The 8,795-nt window shown below is 34.7% G+C and overlaps 1 long non-coding RNA gene and 1 other non-coding gene across 2 annotated transcripts; one reads left to right on the top strand and one right to left on the bottom strand.

Moving 5' to 3' along the window:
• Positions 1 to 3,192: 3,192 nt before the first annotated feature.
• LOC120258409 lies at positions 3,193 to 4,802 on the bottom strand. The gene is made up of 3 exons (XR_005535988.1): positions 4,770 to 4,802; positions 4,596 to 4,659; positions 3,193 to 3,214 (listed from the first exon to the last, which is right to left on the bottom strand). It is a non-coding gene; the product is annotated as an uncharacterized LOC120258409 (long non-coding RNA).
• Positions 4,803 to 8,413: 3,611 nt separating this feature from the next.
• On the top strand, positions 8,414 to 8,520 carry LOC120259739. The gene has a single exon (XR_005536292.1). It is a non-coding gene; the product is annotated as a small nucleolar RNA R71 (small nucleolar RNA).
• Positions 8,521 to 8,795: the final 275 nt, after the last annotated feature.

Below are 8,795 nucleotides of genomic sequence, written 5' to 3'. Positions count from 1 at the left end.
GGATCCATGAATATCTGGGTGGGTTTTTTTTTTATTTATTTATTTTTATTGAAAAAAAAACTGCCAAGACAGCTATTTATTGAAGGAAAAAAACTTAAGGAAACAAAACAGAAGAAAGTACAAGAACAAACAAAAACAGAGAACTAACAAAAACAAAATCAACAAAGCAAGACAAAATTAAAAACTATAGCCAGCATTGTGGGTAGATCTGTCAATACGGGCAGCCCGCGGGTCACCAAAACCTCACCATTTGGCGAGGCGGGGCAGGCCTGCCCGCCATTTGGCGGGTTGGCACCCAACCCACCTTGGGTTGGCGGGTTGAGCGGGTCGGCCTACTAAAAATATAAACTAAATAAAAATTATATATTTTATATATTGATTAATATTTTTTAACAAACCAAACTAAACCAAAAATATTTATTAAAACACAAAGCATAATACGAAAGACATTTCAAAATATATTTTATATGTGAGGTTATAAACTTATAATAAATCACACAACTAACATAATAAAACAAGTAAATAACAATCCAACCAAGTTAACCAATTAACCCAACATTAAAAAAATTCTCACATGAATTAAACAACTATAGATAAGAGAAATATCAATACCTTATACCATGATACTACACAAAGCACCTAAAACATTCATCCTCATTTATCATCCATTAAAAATTTAAAAGCAATAACAATTCCATCCACATGCCAACTTAAATTTCTAATTGATAATGGAAATCAACCCACTTCTTCCTATTTATAAGCAAAAAGATATTTTAAAATTCCACCAAAAAGCATCTTAACATCAATAAGGAAATAGTCTTTCAACCATAAGACAAACAAATATTTCATAATTCTTCATGTCTCTCTCCCTCTTAAGTCTTAAGACATATAATATTAGAGTTCATTACAAATTTAAAATTCATCAACTATTAAGGTAAATCATTCAAATTTTCCTCTTCTCCATCTCCTTCCATTCTATCTTCATCAACAACTTCAAGAATGTTTGAACCCTCACAAGATGTAGTTGGTTTAGTATTTGCTTCATCTTCATTATCTACATAAAAAACCTTAAATATAAAAATTTGTTAAAAATTAAATTTAAAATAAACAAATGTTTGAAGATTTCAACTAAATAAACAATTTAAATTAATAATGTGTAAATTACCAATGTTATAACCATGCAACCAATTACGGGTGCAAATGAGAGCTTGTACTTTTTCAGGAAGGGTACAACTTCTATATTTGTTGAGTACGCGAGCACCAATAGAAAAAGCCGATTCAGATGCAACAATTGTTATTGGGATAGCTAAGACATCACTTGCCATTAATGCAAGAATTTGGAACCTATGCTTATGATTCTTCCAATACTCCAACACATCTAAATCTTCATAATATGCAAATTCAAGCTTTGGCTCCTCCAAATAAAGGTCTAATTGAGATTTTCCTGCACTTGTAATTGATTGACTCTCAAATGCTTTAATTTCCTACAATCAATAATTGGCATATGTTACCATAAAAAAAATATAAACAAATTAGAGAAATATATAAAGAAAGAAAGAAAGTGATAGAACACTTACATCAAAAATTCTTTTACCCTTACTTTTAATTCCTCCACCACCTTATGTAGATGTAGGTGTAATGATAGAAGAAGATTGTGGTTGTGAAGGACTTGACTTATTAGCATTTGAATAATGCTCAAAAAGTGTGTATAGTTTTGTTCTCACAAGTGACACCTTTTCTTGGCATTTAGTAGAATCACTCTCAACCTTCCCATAAAAATACTCCAACATTGACAATTTAATTCGTGGCTCAAGGATAGCCCCAAATGCAAGCACCATGCTATATTGTCTCCAATATTTATCAAATTTTTCTTTCATCCTTCTACACATATCACTAATCACCACATCTTCAGTTGCCAAGTTTTCCTTTAATAAAACTTCAATCTTCCAAACTTGCATAAAATACAAGTTTGATGTAGGATAAGAAGATCCCGATATCAAGTTGGTAGTGTCATAAAAAGGCTCCAAGAACTCATATACTTCTCTCCTCTTCTCCATTCTTCATTTGAAGGGCAATATTTATAATTTCTGTCATTCAATTGAAAGATAAGCGAACGCCCTTTTATATTTAATGACACTATCCAACATCAAATATGTTGAATTCCAACGGGTGGATACATCTAATCACAAGCCAATACTAGTGTTGATGTTGCCAACTGCGGCCACACATTCTTCAAATTTTTTCATTCTACTTTCTGAACCCTTCACATATTTGACAGATTCTCTGATCTTATGCAAAGCATCATGAGCTACTTTCAAACCTTCTTGCACAATGAGATTCAGAATGTGAGCAGAACAACAAATATGGAAAAATTTGGCACCAGATAACAAACTATCATGCAAAGACAGTTGCTCTTTCAAAATATCTTACATATTGTCATTGCTAGATGCATTATCCAATGTCAAAGAAAACACTTTTTTCTAAATTCCCCATTCTTTAAAAAATGAAAATAACTTCGCAGCCAATTCAACTCCCGAGTGTGGAGGAGGCAATTTAGCAAAGTTAAGAATTTTACTATTCAATTTCCAATTTTCATCAACAAAATGTCCTGTTAAGCAAATGTAGCCCTCACTAGTGCATCCAGTCCACACATCTGAAGTTAAACAAATTCTATTCTGAATATTACCCAAAATATGCTTAAGTTTCCCTTTTCTCTCATGTATATTCTTGTAATATCTGAAACAAGAGTATTCCTTGAAATGCAAATGCCATCGGGATTTACATATTTCATCCAAGCTCTAATGCCATCATATTCAACAAATGAAAATGGCAAATCATGTTTTATAACTGCAGCAGCTAATAAGTCACGTGCAATTTTTTGATCTACTTTCTTTGACCTTATCTTCCATTCATGATCAAAAAAACATTTGTCCTACATCATTGAATTTAATCATTTTGCAATTATCCTTGTGGCGCCTCAATGAAGAAGTCCCATACCTTTTACCCCCACATTTGTATTCTTTCTTGCATCCCTTGCATTTTGCTATTTGTATGCCATCTTGATCCACCCCCTTCTTTATAAAAAAGTTCCAAACATCAGAAAATTCTTTCGCATTTTTACTTGTCTCCTTACCCGATTTAGTGCTTTCCAATTCTTCTTCATCTAAGTTCACACTTTGATTCAAAGAGGCGGACTCCATGATTTTAATTTATCCTGCAAATATATATGAAAAATATAAGAAATGATAAAACAATACGATATAATAATTAAATCTTTCACAATGATAAGATACATATACTTGTATATATGTGTGTGTGTGTGTGTGTGTGTGTGTGTGTGTGTGTGTGTGTGTGTGTGGGCTATGGCTAATCAAATTAGACCAGGAGGTTGCTTGTCCCACACCTGACACCTTCATCAACATGCACATTTCATTCAAATCAAAATTAACCATGTTGACGGATAATAACACATCCTCTTACTTTATTAAAAATAAATAAATATTGAGATTGATGTTTTTAGATATGTCATCTAGCTTTTGGAACTTTTTGAACTTATTAAAAATTCTCCAGGTTTCTAAATTATATGATCAACAAGATTCAAGAACCCCATAAACAATTTTTTTTTTTTTTTAAAAAAAACAAAATCTCCTTGAATGGGAACTTTTTGTGCATAGATCAGGTCAAGACCTAGAGAGACTCATTAATAAAGACACACATTCTTCTTCAAAATTATGTATTTAATCAATTTCTTTTCTATGTTTAGCCATCAAAATGTTCTGCAAAATAAGATTCAAAATTATGTATTTAATTATTGCAAGATATAAAAATTAAATAAAAAAATTGAAAAGCATGGAATTATGGGAATTTGATAGCAAATCAAAACTAATAATTTTCATTTTATTTTGTTAGAAACAACCATTTTTTCAAAAAAAAAAGAAGGAAATCTCTCCTTTTAGCCTTTTAGGCATAGCAGTAAATATCATTAAAAGAAAATTACCATAAATTCGTTTCCCATCAAAAACTCACACAAACTATGAAATTTCACCAAAACTCGATCAAAAACCAAACTTTTCATAAATTTTCCCAAAAACTAAAAGATTAAAACCAAGGAATTAAAACTAGAGTTGACAGGTGGTCTTGTTATTATGGCTTATCAAAAACCCAAACTCACACAATAAAATTAGGTGGAGATTCATCCAAATCCAAGTGGTAATCAACGATGCTTAATAGATAAGGGAAAAATCAAAGGATAATATTGCAATTTATGAGATTCTAATACAAATAAGTATTAAATTGCCATTTGGTTGTGAATATAGGATTTAGTTTGAGATTTATTCAATCAATAAGGGATAATTCAATGCAGTGAATCTTACAATGTGGATGAACAAACACCAAATAACCCACAAATAAATCATCGTTGACCAAAAAATCCTCTTCCACCAACCATCAATCATCATGTCCACAACCACCTCTCCAGTCTCCATATATGTACATATAATAAGAAAACTAAAGAAAGAAGCCTAAAGACAAAAGCTTGAAGCATTCCCTGTAAAGGATTGAGGTCATACTTGGAAAAGAAGGAATCAAGGAAGTACCTCAAGTGCAAGATTGAATAAAATGGATTTAAGTAGTTTCTTTGATCTCCTCCTATTGATTGTCCTATGAGAGAGAGGTCTGTTAGAGTCTTAGAAAGCCAGTCATTTGAGAAAGAGAGAGTGATAGAAAGAAAGAGAGAGAGAGAGAGAGATGAGGAGAAGTGGGGTTCGGACTTTGATTGAAAGGGAGACGATGCCGGTGATGGTGCCAATGAAGGGTGGAGACCGGAGACGTGGCAGACCTGGTTGGCGATGGGTGAAGGGCTGATGAGTTAGGGTGAGATTTGTGAGAATTGAGAAAGAGGGCTGGTTGTGGTTGATGAATTAGTGAATTTCAAATTTTCAATTCATTTAATATTTAAAAAAAATTTTTTTTTTAGTAAATTAGAGGGGCGGGCTAGCCCTCCAAAAGCCAGCCCCGCCCGCCCGCCCATAACCCAAACCCAAACGGGCTGACCCATTTCGGCCCGCTTCCAAACAGGGCCTATAAAAGTCCAACCCAACTCACCAATTTTTGTTGGCGGGGTGGGCCAGCCCGATGGGTAAGGCCCATTTTGACAGCTCTAATTATGGGTGAGCTTCATCAACCAATGAGGTTTCTCCATTCCAATGTGAAACAAGGATAAGGGAATTTGATTGGCACCCTGAGCAGCCAGAGCAAAAGCAATGTGATTCTAGTTCCTAGGGATACAACCCAAATGATAATTGCTCAACTGAAGGATAAGTTGTTGAAGATTAGCCACAGCTCCATTTGAAATCCAAGTATTAATACTGGTGCCATCTTCCAAGACTTTTGTGAGCTCCACCGAACTAACAAAAATCCTAGAAATATTGATGTTATCCATCTTAGCACAATGAAGCGCCATTGTTATAGCTTTGATCTCCACATCTGTGTTCGAATTATTGATAACCTGACAGCAGCCTGCAAATAAAATGGAAAAATTAGCATCAATAAGGACAAAGCCTGCACTCACTGAAACCTGGTTCGAAGGACCCAAAAGCTGCAAAGTATAAGCCATAAGACCCAATGAAAGGTCTGTTTAGGATATAAAACCTTTTCCCCATTTGATCCAAAGGAGAAGACTCTGATTCCTGGACATGATCAATTGCTTTGCAAGCAATCCAAATAAAATTTGCTCTCTGGTTCTTGAAGATATTATCACATCTGGCTTGTTTACATATTTAGGTGTTAGAATCACCTACCCATAACCAATACTCATACTTCCATAAATGTGCCCTCACTTAGATATTCAAACTCACTTCTCTCATATTGTAAAATCAGGGACAACAAAACATATATATATATATATATATACATATATATGTTTTATTTGTATAGATATAAAAGTGCAGCATATGAGGTTGTTTGATGATAACACAAGTGGCTGAAAATGTTAATGTTTGTTTGATATGCAAATAAGAACACATCTATTTGTAATTGTTATTTTTTTTATATTTAATGAACACATCATAAAATTTTTTGTTATTTGTTTTGCTTGAGTACAAAACAAACAAAAAAAAAAATTGTAAAATCATTACAAGGTATGAATTGATGTCTTCACTTCTCTCCCCTTACTTTACTTTATGAGCCCTTACTACACCTCATTCAAGGCCTTATAATGTCCTATATTATTTTTGAATAAAAATTACACAAAGCAATATTGTTTGAAGTTTTCTATCTCTTTAATAGCGGCCACTTAAATTTTTTTGAACTTGTAATATTATTAGTATATAATAATATTATTAATTTTTAAAATATATTAATTAATAATTACTTACCAAAAATATATCATAAATTTTGTTAACATGGGGACTTGAAACAGTTTAGAATTTTATCAATGCTTTTAAAATATTTTTGATAAGTGCTTGTGCATTAGTAATATGAAGTATTATTTTCTTACATTGAGCATTACTTTTCTCAGATTTTATCCCTTAAACATGTGTATTTGTGTTCTTTTGCGCTTGTAGGGTTGTGGAGACAATTATGAGAGAAAGAAAGCAAAAGTAGATCGTGAATGCAATTTATTGATAAAATCTTGGAGTGAACAAACGTGATGATACAATTTGTGCTCAAAGACATGTAAGTGTGTGCCAACCTCCATCTTGATAGAGTGAACAAGCAAATTGGAGGGGCACAAAAACAGTCACGCTCATGTGTTCTAACTTGTGCAATACTAGCAAGATCTTTGTCAAATGTGATTTTATTGAAGATGCAACGCGATCTACCGCATGGATGTGTGCCCATTGATGTGACCTCGATAAAAAGTGTGGATTCGGGAGCATTTTGGCGAAGCGGTGTAGCAAAATACTGTAGCAGTTACTGTTTACAGCGCTAAAATTTTGATTCCTAGAGAGTCACACAGGCGTGTGAAAATTTCACACGCCCGTGTGGATGCCCGATTCCAGCCCTATTTAAGTTGCGACTTGTGGTGTTTTGAGCGATCATTTTCCAATCTTTTTCCCATCTTCTCCCCAACTTTGAAGGCGGTCACAGCTAGGGTTTGGAGAGGCTTTGACAAGGTTTTTGGAGTGGTTATATGGCCTTCAACACTGTGTTCCTTCGGAAGATAGTTATTGGGGGAGCTTTCATCGGCATCGATTGGATGAGGTGTGCCCTAGGCTTAACGGAGAAACCTTTGGAGAAGACGAGGCTACTCCATAAGACCATTGATATGGACTACAAGGGGGTTTTACTTATGGATTGCATATTTTTACTTTTGATTTCATTATTGATTGTATCTTGCTCCATGGAGAGCTAAACCCCTAGTGGATGAGTGGACTTGTAAACCCTAGGATGATTTTGTTTCATTGACCTTTTCATTATGTTTTCTTTAATTGATGTTCTAATTGAGTTCCAATCTTGAATGCTTGTTGAAGTGATTTTCCCTTAGAATGACACTAGGGTTGAGAAATCCATCTTGGTAATCCATGTGGATGAGTGACACACCATGAGGGTTAGACAAAGCTAGATTGGAGAGGCTTGAGAGGGTGAGTCGAGAGGTAGCGAGACGTCCTCCTTTCCCTTCTGGTGTGATTTATCCTACCTCCGTGTTCCAAGAGTTTTTTGCGGTCACAATAGAGTGAAGTGCTAAGAGAGGAACTCCGATGGGGCTTAGTTGCTCAAGCGACAGAGTGAAGCGTTGCAGTAATCCTTAGTGATGGGGCTTAATTAAGACTAGGGGTCTTTCGCCTGGACCAAAGGGTTAGATTTAGATTAGGGAATAGGGTTTATCACTTGATTAGCTAACACAAATGGTTCATTATTAAGAAGGATTGATTTGTTTTTAATTTCAACAAGGCCATGACAAGGATAAACTTAAATCCCTTTTTCTATGTCAAACTAGTGACATTTATAATTGGGTGATATCCTCCAAGATACCGTAAAATTCCCTCTTGTAACCATTGTAAGAACTCCTTCTCACATAGACTCCAGAAGTCCACCTGCTATTTAGGTCCATCCGCTACTCCAACAATCGAGCAATCATTAACCATATGTCCACCCCCACATTTCTCACAAGCCATGAATGTCACAGGTTTTGGAAGATACAAACTGTCAATCTTCTTTCTCAAAGATTCTAGGGGGGCGACTAGTGTTGTTACTTCACTGACTTCCAACACCCCGGATGCTTTGGACATTGACTTCCCTCGTGAATTCCATTTGGTAGTTGTTTCATGGCTACCAAGTGATACTCCTTTTGATGCTTAGCTGCTTTGAGGGTCTTACTACCAAGTGATAGTCCTTTTGTTGAATCAATTAACTAGCTGTTGCTTTGATTGAGACTCTGAAAAAAAAAATCTGAACTTTTATCCACTTGTGGAGGTTATGATGTGGACATCTCCTCAAAAGGTCCTTCAACCTCTCCCATGTTTCGAACAATGACTCAACATTGATTTGAGTAAATGAAATGATCTCTTTCCATAGATTTGTAGTTCATCCTGAGGAAAATATTGAGCAAGAAATGCTTTGACTAACTACTCCCACGTGGTGATAAATGCCCTGGAAAATACTTAGAGCTATAGTTTAGCTTTTTCTTTTCATCTAAGACTCTGTTCATCTTATGCATATTACACCTCCTAGAGTCATCCAATAGGACAAGTGGGATCTTCATCTAAGAGCCCGCAAAATTGAACCGGCTGGTAAACCATTGGTTTAATCCATGTAATTGTGTACTTTTTGCCTTTTTAGTCCTTGTAATATTT

The sequence above is a fragment of the Dioscorea cayenensis genome, chromosome 4, assembly GCF_009730915.1.
Source record: "Dioscorea cayenensis subsp. rotundata cultivar TDr96_F1 chromosome 4, TDr96_F1_v2_PseudoChromosome.rev07_lg8_w22 25.fasta, whole genome shotgun sequence".
Classification (NCBI taxonomy): Eukaryota; Viridiplantae; Streptophyta; class Magnoliopsida; order Dioscoreales; family Dioscoreaceae; genus Dioscorea; species Dioscorea cayenensis.
This window is presented reverse-complemented; position numbering and strand designations above follow the sequence as displayed.